The sequence below is a fragment of the Miniopterus schreibersii genome (assembly GCF_964146895.1).
Source record: "Miniopterus schreibersii genome assembly, chromosome: 4".
NCBI classification, from domain to species: Eukaryota; Metazoa; Chordata; class Mammalia; order Chiroptera; family Miniopteridae; genus Miniopterus; species Miniopterus schreibersii.
Genome location: NC_138105.1, coordinates 59,646,619 through 59,662,331, shown reverse-complemented (window position 1 = coordinate 59,662,331; position 15,713 = coordinate 59,646,619). Strand labels below are relative to the sequence as shown.

General features: G+C 39.6%; 1 pseudogene across 1 annotated transcript; it reads right to left on the bottom strand.

The window, feature by feature from the left end:
• Positions 1 to 12,448: 12,448 nt before the first annotated feature.
• On the bottom strand, positions 12,449 to 14,701 carry LOC308556266 (disintegrin and metalloproteinase domain-containing protein 20 pseudogene; annotated as a pseudogene). Its single transcript has one exon. The product of its transcript is annotated as a disintegrin and metalloproteinase domain-containing protein 20 pseudogene (transcript).
• Positions 14,702 to 15,713: the final 1,012 nt, after the last annotated feature.

The following is a 15,713-nucleotide window of genomic DNA, read 5'->3' as shown; positions in this document are numbered from 1 at the left end:
TCGTGATTTGTGATAGAGGGACACTTATTGAACCTAGATGAATAACACACAGTGATTAATGATACTGTTGTTTAAATACATGAACATGTGTGAACATTTTCACAATATATATATAAAACAAAGGGCGTTAATGGAAAGGTAAACAGATCTCATGTTTGAGAGGGAGTCTCTATTTATGCCTGTATTACTATTGATTTGGTATACGTATTAATGTATAGCTTTTCTTTTCAATTCTATTTTGTTTTTATTATTATTTTAAGTTATTTTTAATTTTCAATGACAGTTGACATACAATATTATGTTAGATTCAAAACTGTGCCCCAGTGATTAGACCTTTATAACTTACCAAGTGATTATCCCAAGAAACCTCATACCCATCTAACACCACACAGACTTATTACAATATTATTGACTCTATTCCCTTTGCTGTACTTTACATCCTCATGACTATTCTGTTACTACCAATTTGAACTTCTTAATCCCTTCACCTGTTTTACCAAAGCCCCCAACCCTCCTCCAGTCTGACGACCATCATAATGAGTTTGTTTCTGTTTCACCTGTTCTTTTAAATTTATTTGTTTACTTATTTTGGAGTCAGTTGCTGAAAGATATGTATTAAGTGCCTTTCGATTGTTCATATTCTTAATCTTTCCTCTTCCTCTTCTTCAAGAAGACACTTGAACATTTCATGTAATACTGGTTCTGTGGTGATGATCTCTTTTAACTTTTTCTTTTCCAAGAAGCTATTTACAAATCCTTCAATGCTAAAGGATAGCTTTGCTGGGTAAGAGTAATCTTGGCTTTTAGTCACTCTAAATATTTTTTGCCAATCCTTTTGGCGAGCATAGATTCTGGTGAGCAATCAGCTGACAGTCTTGTGGGAGCTCATTCCTTTTCCCTTGCTGTTTTTTAAGATTTTTTAAGTCTTTAACGTTTTGCATTTCGATTATGATGTGTGTTGCTGTGGGTCTCCTTGGGTTCATCTTGTTTGGGACTCTCAGCACCTCTTGGACCTTTATTCTATTCCTTTCACCAGGTTAGGGAAGTTTTATCCAACACCTGTGGGAAGCGAGAGCGGGCAGACCAGAGCTGGTGGGCAATAAAGAGGCAGTTTTCCTTGAAAATCAAGAGCACACTATTTTCATTTGCAGCTACTCACCTGAGCGTTCAGTGAAGGAGGGCAGTGGGGACTGAAGGTGCCTGAGGAGAGGCTGGGCTAGGAAAGAGGTGGCCAGAAGATGTGCATGCGGTCACACCCCAGCACACTATAACAGCACTCTTTCTTAAAAGGCTATAACCCCTTCCAGAAGCCACAGCTCAGGCAAAGGAAAAAACCCTACCCTTGGTGGCACAGCTTGTGACAGCCTCAGAAACCCTGCCTGCCACACACTGCATCTTGACCTTTGCCGAGGCCAAGCCTAAGAGTTTGAACAGACTCAGTCACTGGTGTGGGCATAGAGCTGACTGTCCCACTTACCTGGGAACGTAAGTAGTGCTAAGACTTCACAGGAGAGCTGATAGAAACACCAAGTTCCCAGCTGATCCCACTGGACTGTATACAAGAAAATCTGCCCAGCCGAGGGAAGGGACATATTCTGGGACACTCTCAGAGTAGCAGTCCTGGGACTGGGAAACACACCCATCACTTTCCTTGAAATCTGAAAGGTATCTGCTGTCACAGGAAACCCAGAGGTTTAGACTCTGATCAGGTCTAAAGCCCTTTCAGAAACAGACTTTTGAGTGATTAAGATTGCCAGCTGGCTGGCAGGTGAAGGCAGGCACAGGCAGAGCCCAGAGAACATGGGGAAGTTTGCTGACCCATCCCTGGGTCCCCTGCTGCTAACAAACCAGCCTTAGAGTGCAGCCTGGCCCCTCCCACGTGCTGCCAAGTCCTGAAAAGAAAGACACAAACTGTGCATTGTTTGAAGTCAAGCAGGTTGCTGAGAGCCAAAAGAGGACAGTTTCTGAGAGTGGTTAGCAGCTAAGTACCTCCTGGGGAGTCCAGAATTGGCAGACAGAACAGTCAGCCTCAGTCATCAGAAGAGCAGGCTCCAAAGGGAAGACCCAGGAGGCACTAACTGCTCCTGAGTTGAATGCTACTTTTCTTTTTTGCCCTTCTTATCTTTCTTGTTTAATTTTTTGTTATTATTTTAGTCTCTTTTTTGTTTTATAGATCTAATTCTCTCCTCCCTTTTCTTACCCTATTTATTCCTCCTTTCCTGCTTTCTCTTTGTTTTCCTTTTTCTTTTTTGTCTCTCTGCTTTCTCCACTATTTCCCTTTTCCTAATTATTTTCTTCTTTTCTTTTATACTATTTCCCTTCTCCTATCTTTATTCCTATTTTCTTTCTTTCATCTCTGCACATTCATATTCCTTTTTCTTCCCCTATTTTCTTCTCATATTTTCTTTCCTTTGCCTTTCTTCTATTATAGTTCTCATTCCTCCTTCATAATTCTCTCTTCATTTGTGTTTGCTTTTGTTGCATTGGTGGGGTCTTGTGGATGTTTTTGTTTCATTCTAATTTTTTTTGTTCAGACAGCACCTGCACAACAACTCACACAATGTGATCAGGGTTCAGCCTCACAATTTGCCAGCCTGAGAGGAGATTCCTCCCATGAGTGGGACAACAACCTTCAAGACCCTATTAAAACAGGAGAGTCCAAATAATTCACACAAGGAAACTTCCTAGACCACCCAGCCTAGGAGATTTAAGAGACTAGACCACTGGGTACCACAAATCACTTACTACATAAGGCCACCCCAGGAGGACAGCAAGGATTGCAATTTGATATAATACTTAAAAACAAATACAGAGGGGCAGTAAAAATGGGGAGACAGAGAAACAACCCCATAATGAAGGAAAAAAGAAAACTCCAGAAAGTGAGCCAGACGAAATGGAGGCAAGCAGTTTATCACATATAGAGTTCCATGTAATGGGTATGCCCTAGGATCTTCATGAGAATTTTAAGAAACTTAGAGGGGCTAAAATAGCATGAACCATGAAATAGAAACCATAAATAAAAATCAGTTGGAAATGAAAAATAACATCTCTGATATCAAGAATATATTGGATGGGATCAAAAGCAGATTAAATGAGGAAGAAGACTGAATAAGTGACATGGATTGCAAGCTAGGAAAATGCACCCCATTCGAGAAGCAAAAAGAAACAAGAGTTAAAAAGCAGGAGGATAGTTTAAGGTAACTTTGGGACAACATGAAGCAGAAAAACATCTGCATCATAGAGCTGTCAGAAGGAGAAGAGACTGAGCAAGGAATACAAAACCTGATAAAAGAAGTGATGACAGAAAACTTACCTAACCTGGTGACGGAAAAAGTCACACAAGTTCAGGAAATGCACAGTTCCAATAAAAATGAATCCAAAGAGACCCACTGGAAAACACATCATGATCAAAATGACAAACATTAAAGATGAAGAAAGAATCTTAAAGGCAGCAAGGGAGAGACAGAAAGTGTCCTACAAGGGAGTACCAATTATAATGTCAGCGGATTCCTCAACAAAAACAGTTCTGGCCAGAAGGGATTGGCATGAAACACTTAAAGGAATGAAAAACAAGGACTTGAACCTTAGATGACTCTATCCAGCCAGTCTATCATTTAAATTTGAAGAGGAAATAGAGCTTCCCAGACAAAACAAAACAAAAGAAAAAAAAGAATAAAGTATTACCTTACCACCAAACCAGCATTGCTGGAAATGTTGAAGAGGGGAGAGCTTTAAGAACAAGAAATTGAGAGAGAGAGAACATAGATATAAAGGAAAAAAGATGGCACTAAATAAGTACCTATCAATGGTAACCTTTACTAAATGGATTCAGTGCTTCAATCCAAGACATAGAGTAGCTGAATGGATAAGAAAACATGACCCATATATATATGCTGCCTTCAGGCGACCTACCTTGGAACAAAAGATTTGCACAGACAGAAAGTGGACAGATGGAAAAGAATTTTCCATGCTAATGGAAACAAAAAAATTAGGGGTAGGAATACTTATATGTGACAAAGTAGATATGTAAGCAAAGGCCATAAAAAGAGACAAAAATGGCCACTACATAATACTATAAGTATCAATACAACAAGAAAATATAGCGTTGGTAAATTTATATGCTCCAATATAGGAGCATCTAAATATAAAAAAACATTCTTGGAGGACATTAAGGAAGAAATTAACAGCAATAGAGTCATAGTAGGGGACTTTAAAACCCCACTGACATCACTGGATCATTCTTCCAGACTAAAAAATCAATAAGGAAACAGAGGCCATAAATAAGATGCAGAGTAACTAGATCACATGAATTTAATTGACATTTACTGAGCATTCCACAACAAAGCTGTAGAATGGACACTCTTCTCAAGTGCACATGGAACGTTCTCCAAGAGACCACATTTTAGGGCATGGAATAAGTCTCTACAGTTCAAGAGGACTGAATTTATATCAAGGAACTTCTTGGATCACAATGGCATGAAACTATAAATCAATTACCATAAAAATATTCAAAAATATTAAAACACATGGAGGCTAAATAGCATGTTATTAAACAATGAATGGGTTACCACTGAAATTAAAATATAAAAAACTTCCTGGAAACAAACAAACATTAGCACTCAACAGCCCCAAATCTATGGGACACAGAAAAAGCAGTCGTAAGAGGGAAGTTTATAGCACTATAGGCCTACCTCAAGAGAGAAGAAAAGTTGCTAATTAACTATTTAACATGAAAACTTAAAGAGTTAGAAAGAGAATACAGAAAAACCCAGAGTAAGTAGAAGGAAGGAATTAATAAAGATCAGACAGGAAAGAAATGACATAGAGACTAACAAAACAATACAAAGGACCAATGAATCCAATAGCTGGTTCTGTGAAAAGATAAACAAGATTAATGAACCTTTAGCCAGACTCATCAAGAAACAAAGAGAGAGGATGCAAATAAATAAAATCAGAAAGGAATGAGGTGAAGTAACAAGTGACACCAAAGAAATACAAAAGACTGTAATTAAATACTATGAACAACTATACAAGTTGGACAACTTGGACAAAATGGAAATTCCTAGAAAAGTACCATCTTTCAAAACTGAATCAAGAAGAAACAGAAAACCTGAATACGCCAATAAGTACTGATGAAATTGAAGCAGTAATGCAAAAACTCCCAGCAAACAAAAGCCCTGGTCCGAATGGCTTCACAGGGTAGTTTCATCAAACCATCAAAGATGAGCTAAAACCAATCCTACTCAAACTATTCCATAACATCCAAGAGGTAGGAACACTTCCAAACTCCTTTCACAAGGCCAGCATTATCCTATATCCAAAACCAGTTAAAGATACTTCAAAGAAAGAAAATTACAGGCCAATATTTATAATGAGCATAGATGCTAAAATTCTCAATAAAATACTAACAAATTGGATCCAGCAATATATCAAAAAGATCATACACTATGACCAAGTGGGATTTATTCCAGGAATGTAAGGTTTGTACAATATTGGCAAATCACTATATGTGATACATCACACAAACTATTTGAACGATAAAAATTACATGATCATGTCAATGGACACAGAAAAATTTCCACAAATTCCAACACAGATTTTTCATAAAAACTCTCAGAAAGTAGGAATTCCAGGTGAGAGATCATACCTCCACATAATAAAGGCCACATGTTCCAAACCTCTAGCTAACTTCATACTCAATGGGCAAAAAACAGAAGCATTCCCTCAAAGAACGGATACAAGACAGGGATGTCTGCTTTCACCACTCTTATTCAACATAGTCCTGGAAGCCTCAGCCACAGTAATCAGAGAAGTGGAAAAAATAAAGGCATCCAAACTGGAAAGGAGGAAGCAAAACTGACATAATTTGCAGATGACATGACATTATACATAGAAAATCCTAAGGACTTCACTAGAAACAACTAGATTTAATAAACGAATTCATTCAGGAATGTAGTAGGATTTAAATTAACACCCAGAAGTCAATGGCATTTTTATGCACCAATAATGATCTCAGAGGAAGAGAAACTAAAGACACAATCCCAGTTACCATTGCAACAAAGAAATTAAGACACCTTGGAATAAACATAAGCAAGGAAGTAAAAGTCCTGTACTCAGAAAACTACAGATCACGGAAAATAGATAGGTAAAGACATAAACTGGTGAAAAACTATGCTGTGTTCATTGATTGGTAGAATTAACATCATTAAAATGTCCACACTACCCTGAAGCTACATCTATAGATCAATGAAATCCCCATTAAAATAGCAATGGCGTATTTCACATATCTAGGACAAACACTTCAACAATTTATATGGAACCAAAAATGACTGTGAATAGCAGCAACAATCTTGAGAAAGAAGAACAAAGTTGGAGGGATCACAACACGGGATATGAAGTTACATTTCAAAGACACTGTAATCAAAACAGCTTGGTTTTGGCAAAGAACAGTCATATAGGTCAGAGAAACAGAACAGAGAACCCGGAAATTGAGCCAAGCCATTACGCTCAACTAATATTTGATTGACAATGGAAACAAGAGCAGACAATGGAGTAAAGTGAGTCTCTTTAATAAATGGTGTTGGGGATATTGGGCAGGTACGTGCAAAAACATGAAACTAGACCACCAACTTACACCAGACACATGAATAAGCTCAAAACGGATAAAGTACGTAAATTAAGCATGACCATAAAAATCCTGAAAGAAATTGTAGGCAGCAAAATATCAGACTTCTCAGTTACCATAATTTTACAGCTATATTGATTGGGGGAAGAGAAACAAAGGAAAAAAAATTAGCAAAAGGGACCCCATCAAACTAAAAAGGTTTTGCATAGCAAAGGAAACCAGCATCAAAATGAAAAGGGAACTCACTGTATGGGAGAACATATTTGCCAAAGATACATCTGATAAGGAGTTAAATTCCAAAATACATAAAGTACTCATAGAACTCAACAAAAGAAAAACAAAGAATGTAATTAAAAACTGGGAATGAGGCCTGAATGGACATTTCTCTAAAGAGGACATACAGCCCAAGCTGGTTGGGCTCAGTGGTTAAAGCATCGGCCCATGGACTGAAGGGTCCCTGTTTTGATTCTGGCCAAGGACACATACCTTGGTTGCAGGCTCAATACCCGGCCCTGGTGATCAGGGCAAGTGCTGGAGGCAACCAATCCATGTGTCTCTCACATCGATGTTTCTCTCTCTCTCTCTCTCTCTCTCTCTGACTGTGTCTGAAAATCAATGGAAAAAATATCCTTGGGTGTGGGTTAAAACAATAAAATAAAAATAAACAGGACATACAAATGGCCAAGAGACATATGAAGAAAAGATCAAGGCCACTAATCCTTAGAGAGATGCAAATTAGAATGACAGTGAAGTATCACCTGGCAGAATGGTATCATCAATAAATCAACAAACTACAAGTGCTGGCGAGGATGTGGAGAGAAAAACTCTATTGTGCTGCTTGTGGGAATGCACTCTAGTACAAACACTATGGAAAACAGTGTGGAGTTTCCTCAAAAAATTAAAAACGAAACTGCCATTTGACCCAGTGACCCCACTTCTAAGAATACATCATAAGAAGCCAGAGAAACCAATCAGAAAGAATATACACACCCCTATGAGCACAGAAGTGCTGTTTACAATGGCTAAGATCTGGAAACAGCCCAATTGCCCATCAGTAGATGAATAGATAAAAAAGGTGTGGACATTGACACCATAAAATACTATGCAGCTGTAGAAAAGAAGGATCTCTTACCCTTTGAGACAGCATGGAGGAACGTGGAGAGTAGTATGCTAAGTGAAATGAGCCAGGCAGAGAAAGACAAGTATCACATGATCTCACGTATATGTGGAACCTAATGAACAAAATAAAATCATGAGCGAAATAGATCCAGAGATAGTGAGGCATGCAACACTGTGAGGTATTTCAGGGGGAAGCGGAGGGTGGGTGGGGGAAAAGGTTAAGTGAAAAACATATGTATATATGCATAACCCATGAACATGGACAATAGTGTGGTGAAGGCTTGGGGAGGGGTCGGAGCTGGGCGGAGGAAGTCCATGGGGAGAAAAAAGGGGACATCTGTAATACTTTCAACAATAAAGGTAAATTTTAAAAATGTACAAATGAATTGAGTGGCAAGTATTATTTTCTGTCTTTCCAGATTTTGAGGAAATTCTGTCTAAGAGTAAGTCATATCTACAAGGTGTTCCAAGCAGTGGTGTGAAAAAAGTTAAAAGCTTCTGATGTCAGACTCCCTTCTGTGTCCTCTATAATACTAAGATAATGACCTGTCAGTTGAGATCTGTCATAAAATGCAACAACACCTCAGAGATAGTCATGAGTTATTAACAAGTAGATGTAACTATTGCTCATAGGACTGGGGATCAAGGGAAGAAATGGGATTATTGGAACGTACAACATTGGAATAAGTCCCATGGATCTAAGACTAGAATTCCTGAGGAGAAGGTTGGCCAACCTGGTACTGAAACCTCAGGGAGTTGGTGGAGAATTGAAAGATCTCCTTGAAGACTCTAAACCTGAGGGAAACATGCTTGGTAGCTGTGCCAGTATCACTGAGCCTGATAGTACTCTTGGTTCTGATAGTTATGAAAAAAATATGTAATATGTATAAAATTTTAATGATAATCATATACCGAGGTGGGGCAAAAGAAGGTTTACCATCATGTGTATGGGAAAGAACACAATAATTAATAAATAATAAAAGAATAAACTGTGTTTCACATCCTCACAACTTTAAACCCACTTTTGCACTCCCATTATTATATATAGTCATAATGTGCAGCCTGAAAGTTACTATCTTTGCACAGCGGGCATGGCTCAGTGGTTGAGCATAGACCTAGGACCCAGAAATTTGTGGTTCGATTCTCGATCAGGGCACAGGGCCCTTTTGTGGGCTCGATCCCCAGAGAGGGGCTTGCCGGAGGCAGCCGATCAATGCATCTCTCTTATCATTGATGTTTCTATCTCTCTCTCCCTCTCCCTTCCTCTCTCTGAAATTAATAATAATAAAAAAGTTACTATCTTTGTAAAGGCTAGAGCTGTTAATGAGGCATGACTGATTTGAATAGTAATCCAAACACTTCCCAGGTTTCCAGTCCCCCTCTAGTTTCCAAAGATTGAAGAAACTAGTAATGAGAGGACTGGCAAAAAGTAATTTAATTTGTATGTTTGCATTTCCTGTGTGACAAAGCAGAGTACAAATGGCAAGGATGGTTAGAAATGAGACAGCAAATTAAAAGCACACAAATACACATTATCCATTAGCTGGACCTTGGCTTAGGAAACACAAAGAGACATATTCCATGAACAATTAAACACTAACATAGTTTAAAATAATGGAACGTATACCTCATTTAAACCCAAATATGTGTTTCATACAGATACTTAGTCTATTGAATTATGCCAAAGGAAAAACAAAACAAAACACAGAACAGTGGTGACTGGACTAATTTCAAATTTCTGATGACAGATCTGAAACAGGCACTCAACATCACTAGACATTGCCCCACTTTCCTGATTAATTCATTTTCCACTCTCAGATGATTATTTCACACATCGTTCTCCCCAGATCTCGCCCTCCCTCTCCATGTATCCGATACTCTCAGCTGAGAACTTCCCCATGGAACTGGAAGAGAAATTAGGTTAAAGTAGATGAGAGTTGTGTCATCTTTTCACCATTTCCACTGGAAACCTTTTGAATGAAAGAGGTGTACTTGAGGCAATCGACTTCATTTGAGCTCTGGTTTCTATCCCCATGATGTCTTATCAAGGACTTTCTTTTTGGAATCACCCCCTTCTATCCTGAATCAATTTATTCTCCTTCATTGGATTCTGCCAAATGCCCAAATCTTCCTTGACTGCATCTACCCACAGGGCATTAACAATCTAGCTGCTCAGGGCAGAAGTCTGGATTTCTTTCTTTCCATTATCCTTTACACCTAATTCATCAGCGAGTCCCATGTTCCACAGAGTTGACTTCAAGATACATTCTGAATCTGACTTCATTTCACCATCTCCAATGTTATGGTCCTATTTCAAACATCTGCCATCTCTAGTGTGAACTATGGCTACAGGATCCCATGAGGTCTTTCTGTCTCCACTCTTGCCTCCTGCAGTCCATTTGCCATAATAGCCTCAGGCTACTCTTTAGAATAGCTTAGTAATTTGGGTAATCATAAGAATAATTCAGATCATATCTCTCCACCACTACTAAGTCTCCAATAGGCTCCAATTATACAAATAAATAAATAAATAAATGAGAAACAAAAACCTACAAAACAAAGCAAAACCCCCACAACTTTGTATTGGAGTGCAGGGACTTAGCCTTGTCCAGTTCTCCAATCCTGTCTCCACTAATCCTTTCACTAGTTAGTTAACCCCACTAACCTTCTTCCTGCCCCTCTAATATGCCATTCCAAGGACTTTGCATTTTTCCTTCTTTTGCTCATTATTCACATTTGATAGCTAATGTCACCTGTTCAAAGAAGTCTCTCATTCTTATTATTGTATTCTCTCATCTGCAGATAACTTTATGCCTCTCCACATTCTTTTATTTGTATTGCTTCCCCTTGCTCATCACACACATACGTAGCACAGATACCTATGTAAGTTCCTTGAATCATAAGTTCATGAGATCTCCTCACCCCTCTATCTTTCCCGCTCTGTCACTTCTTCACTGCTGAATCACGGGCACCTAAATAATATTTGAATTTGACACCCATTGCTTATGACCACAGGATTGGGGGAATATTAGAGTGTTAATGTATTTACTTTGAGTGTAGACTGGGTAAAGAAGGAGAAGAGAAAAATAAAGAGGGTGATGGAAAGTAAAAATATGGAAGGGTCCATAGACAGAAGACTTCACAGAGAACCTAAAATTATTGCAGTGGAAATACTAGAGTGAGTTGGAAGGATAGGACATTATTGACTTTTAAACCAAGATTTTAGTGGAGTGTAGTCATTGATGATGGCCATAGGGGTAGGCATCTTAGATGAGGGTAGGATAAAATGTAACCCTAATGAGGCCAAGAACCAAGAGATTATCTACATGTACTTTAATGTCACTGAGAATTAATACTGGCAGTGTGGTGGATAGGGAGACAGCAGAAAAAATATTGAAATTATAAATCAAGGAGGGAGTGACTAAGAGGTATGTCAATGAAAAGTGAAAAGAATGGTTAAGAGATGGTAAAATCTGAAGACACATAGAGGAATGGGTGTTGAAGGAGAAAGTAGGGAAGGCAGTCTGGAAGCATCTACGAGATACAAGGGGGTCTCCTAACCCAATCCTAGGTCTTGAGCTGTTTGGGTTGTTGGGGGAGAAACCTCTACACCTGGGATGCTGTAGGTGAAATGGTGTTGGATCAATTCAGTTTCAGCTAGAGCAAGAAGGTGCAAGGGACTTTTAGAGGATGCATTTTGGGAATGTATGTGGGGTTGGGGAACTTGAGGAAACATCCTGAATCACAGAGGGTGCAGTGGAAGAGCTGGGGAAGCAAGGATGAAAGGTTAAGGGTAGTGCAGAGGAGAATGAGGATGTGTGAATGTGGGATCATATGATTAGGCCTGAATTCCACTGGGCCCTGAGGTACAGAGAATGTGAGGATGGTGCATTTGGCCCTGGTTCTGGAGCGCTCAGCAACTGAAGGTAAGCCTGTCTGATCTGAGGACATAGTATTTTCAATACATCTAAGTTGAAATCAAAATAACTGTCACCAGGATGTTCTTTTTCTAATATTACTTGCTTTTCAGTTGGTATGGGGTGAGGGAGTTAATGGAGCCTGGCCAGGGCATCAGGAAGGCTGAGGCAAGTCAACATGAAAGAAGTGAGTGACAGAGTAGGGCGATTGCATTGGGATCTTGGAGCACCAACATTAACAAGACTAAAATGCACAAAAGGAGCAGGAACAGGAAAATCAGAGTGAGTTTTCTAATAATAATAGGGTTTAGTATTTATTGGGAAGTTACTCTGGACAAGTATTTTACTGTATTGGTTCTTTTACTCTTCACACAAGCTCCTTAGCAAAATATTTAACAACATTTTACCAGGTTTGAAAACTGAAGTACAGAATGGTGAAAGTTGGTAAGGGGCACCCAGAAAAACGGGGAAAAAAAGCTAGAAGCAAAAATAAGAAGTAATGTAAAGTAGAAATAGTCTAAGAATTAGGATATTTTGCTAATTGTTTAATGGCCAATGTTTTATGATCCCAAAGAACAAAAAGTCTCAGATTATGTCAATGGTCTGTAACACATTGTGTAACAGTTTTATAGCCAGGAGACTAAAAGTTAGAATATGGGAAATTGGATAAGTTTAGGTTTCCGTTTTGAAATTGTACATTGTTGCTTTTCTTTCTAAAATGCAGAAGAACATTTCATTGTTCTTCCTTAGATGAAATTGGAACATCTTGTTCTTCCAAAGATAGAGTCTACACATCTTCCTCCTCTCCCCCATGTGAGGGAGGCACACTCTGCTGTTCACTCTTATCTTTCCTTTTCCGTGTCATGCAACACAAAATTGACAGGCATAATGCAACAAAAAAAGGAATCAAGGAAAGTAGTAGCAGGTAAAACTTTCCTGTTCCTGTTCCTTGTAGTTTTCTCTTGGGGGGTGGGCCACTATCAATACCACCTCCACTGCCTTCTTCCAGGCAGAAGCGAGGGTGCCACTTCTGGTTGCAATGGCAGTGTTCTCTGTTGTTGCAGACCCCATTCATATTGCAGGTCTCAGGTGAACAACTAGTTAGTGGAAGTGACATATGGACACACTTTCTTTCGTGGCAGACATGTTGTGTATCACACTTTGTGCCATCTTTCACATCACCAATGTCAGGTATGGTCATCCCCAAGTGGTAGTCTGTACCCCAGCAGGTGACACCATTGAAGTGAGTCCAATGCACCGTAGAATGATCTCTCAGATGGGGAATTTCTGTCACATTTTCACACTGAATCCTCCCACACAAGATATCTGAGATGTCACATTTTACATATGCAGCGTTCTTGATACCACAGTTACCAAAACGGTCACCTTGTGTGTTCATCTGCCTGTAGCAAATCTGATTTGCACTCTTGGCGTCTTTGCCAAAAATTTTCCTACACTGTTCTTCACGGTTATTGCATCTCTTTTCATAGCAGTGGCCACCGCCCTTGCATGGGTTCCCATTCTGCACATACACATCTTCTGGACAATGGTAGGATGTCCCATTGCACCACTCTGGGAGATCACATTCATTTTCCTCTGGTCTACAAACTTCGCCTGTTGGCACAATCTGGCAGTCTTTGCAACAAAGCCCAAAAGCACAAACAGCGCCACGTCTGAGTGTGCAGTTTGACGTACAGCATGGATCTTTCATACACAAATCAAAAGTGCCACAGTCACACTCTTCTCCTTCTTCAACCACACTGTTCCCACACTGTGTAAATGTGAAGATGTTCCTTGTATTTGATGAAATGTACATACAGTTTTGATTTCCAATGTAGTTCATGAAGGCTGCATAACTGCAGTTGCTGAATCTAGTTGCCTTTACTTGTGCTGGATACATTATGCAGTATTTATGTCCACATCCACAAGTGTTGTCATCATGCTCCATACCCAAATTATGACCAAGCTCATGTGACACAATATATGCAAATTTATACAAATCATCAGTCATGAAACTTTCAACCCCACAATTGTAACGAAACTGACATAGTCCACCAATAAAGGCTAAGCCAACAGTAACACCATAGTCACGCATTAGAAAAGTATGTGCAGCATCATGGGGTAAGCGATTATTAAAGCCATATAACTTCCATATGGAAAAATCGTCCAGGGCATCATCTATGGTATCTGTTCTAATGGGGTTTGATTGAGTCCAGACCTCAATTCCTATTAAAACCACAGTAATATCCAGTGATTCCAAAAAGTTACCTACTTCATTGAGAACAAGGAATACTTCAAACTGCACCCTTGAGGTGTTACTTTGGTGATAACGATATCGATTGTGGCCCACCACCACGGCCAGTTCAAGAACCCGCCTATGGGTCCACCAGCCTTCATACCCACTCTGCATCAAAGTGAAATTAACACTCTCTCGAAATTTCAATTGTCGTGCTATCTCTTCATCTGTCAGTCCACATCTCATGGGTGGAAATTGTATCTCCTCCCAGTTTACCTTATATAAAAGATGTTCAAATGTGGTAGAATGTCTTTTGGGCTCTATTTCATAAACAATGTCATTTGTCTGTAATATTCCTTGAAACCCTCCCATACAGGTACTGAGGGTAACCAGGGATTCTGGGTCCCCCTCCACATAACCATGGTAGTAGCAGTCATTCTGGACAAAAGGCTGGTCCTCAACAAGAGCCCCCTGGTCTGTGTAGGTGAACACTGGGAGCTGCTTGGACAAGAAAAGCTTGTTAACTTTCATGTGGACAATGTGCCTCTGGCCCCCAAAATGCAGGCTGTAAGTGAGCCAGCTTGGGGGCTGCATGCGGCTGGCATGCCTCTTGGGAATCACCACTTCTGCGGGACCATGGCGTTGGGAGTTCACAACCAGAGACCATTCATATGAGAACAGAAGCACCCACAGCCAGAGTGGCAGGAGAGTGTTCCTCACATGCACCAGGGCCTCAGTCGCAGCCATTATGGAGCCACCATACAAAGCCATTGGTGAGAGGAAAATGGGACGGGTGGCTAGCATCACTGTTCTGTCTTGTCCCTCTGAGCTGGGTATTCAGCATTGACTTTGAATCTGTTCTCTGGCAGGATCAGACCATCAGAGCAGCACACTAAAAGAGAAAACAAAAAGAAGAGTAGAGACTGGGTCAGGAGTTATGAGCAGGCCAAGGTAGAAGGGGAAGAGAAAGATAAGAGTAAAAATAGAATAGTGTTTGGCTCAAGACATGACTCAGAATATTGCACGCATTTCACATAAGGAATTATAAGGCAGCCCGACCAGTGTGGCTGCATTGGCCGAGCATCGTCCCATGCACCAAGAGGTCACTGGTTCAATTCCTGGTCAGGGCTCTTGCGGACCCCATCCCCAGTGAGGGTTGTGCAGGTGGCAGCTGATACATGTTTCTCTCTTATTGATGTTTCTATCTCTTTCTCCCTCTCCCTTCATCTCTGTCTATAAGTCATTATAAACATATTTAAACAAAAGAAATTGTAAGGCACTGTGAGAGTGTGGGTGTACCAAAAAATGGTGGTGATTTGTCATAGACTGACACTCATTGAACCTAGATGAATAACCCACAGTGATTAATGAAACTGTTGTGTAAATACATGAACATGTGTGAACCTTTTCACAATATATATATATAACAAAGGGTCTTAATGGAAAGGTGAACATATCTCATGTTTGAGAGGGAGTCTCTGTGCCTATATTGCTATTGATTTGGTATAAGTATTAATGTATAGCTTTTCTTTTCAGTTTTATTTTGTTTTTATTATTATTTTAAATTATTTTTATTTTTCAATGACAGTTGACATACAGTATTATGTTCGATTCAGGACTATACTCCAGTGATTAGGCCTTTATAACTTACTAAGTGATTACCCCGAGAAACCTCATACCCATCTAACACCACACAGACTTATTACAATATTATTGACTCTATTCCCTATGCTGTGCTTTACATCCTCATGTCTATTCTGTTACTACCAATTTGAACTTCTTAATCCCTTCACCTCTTTTACTAAAGCCTCCAACC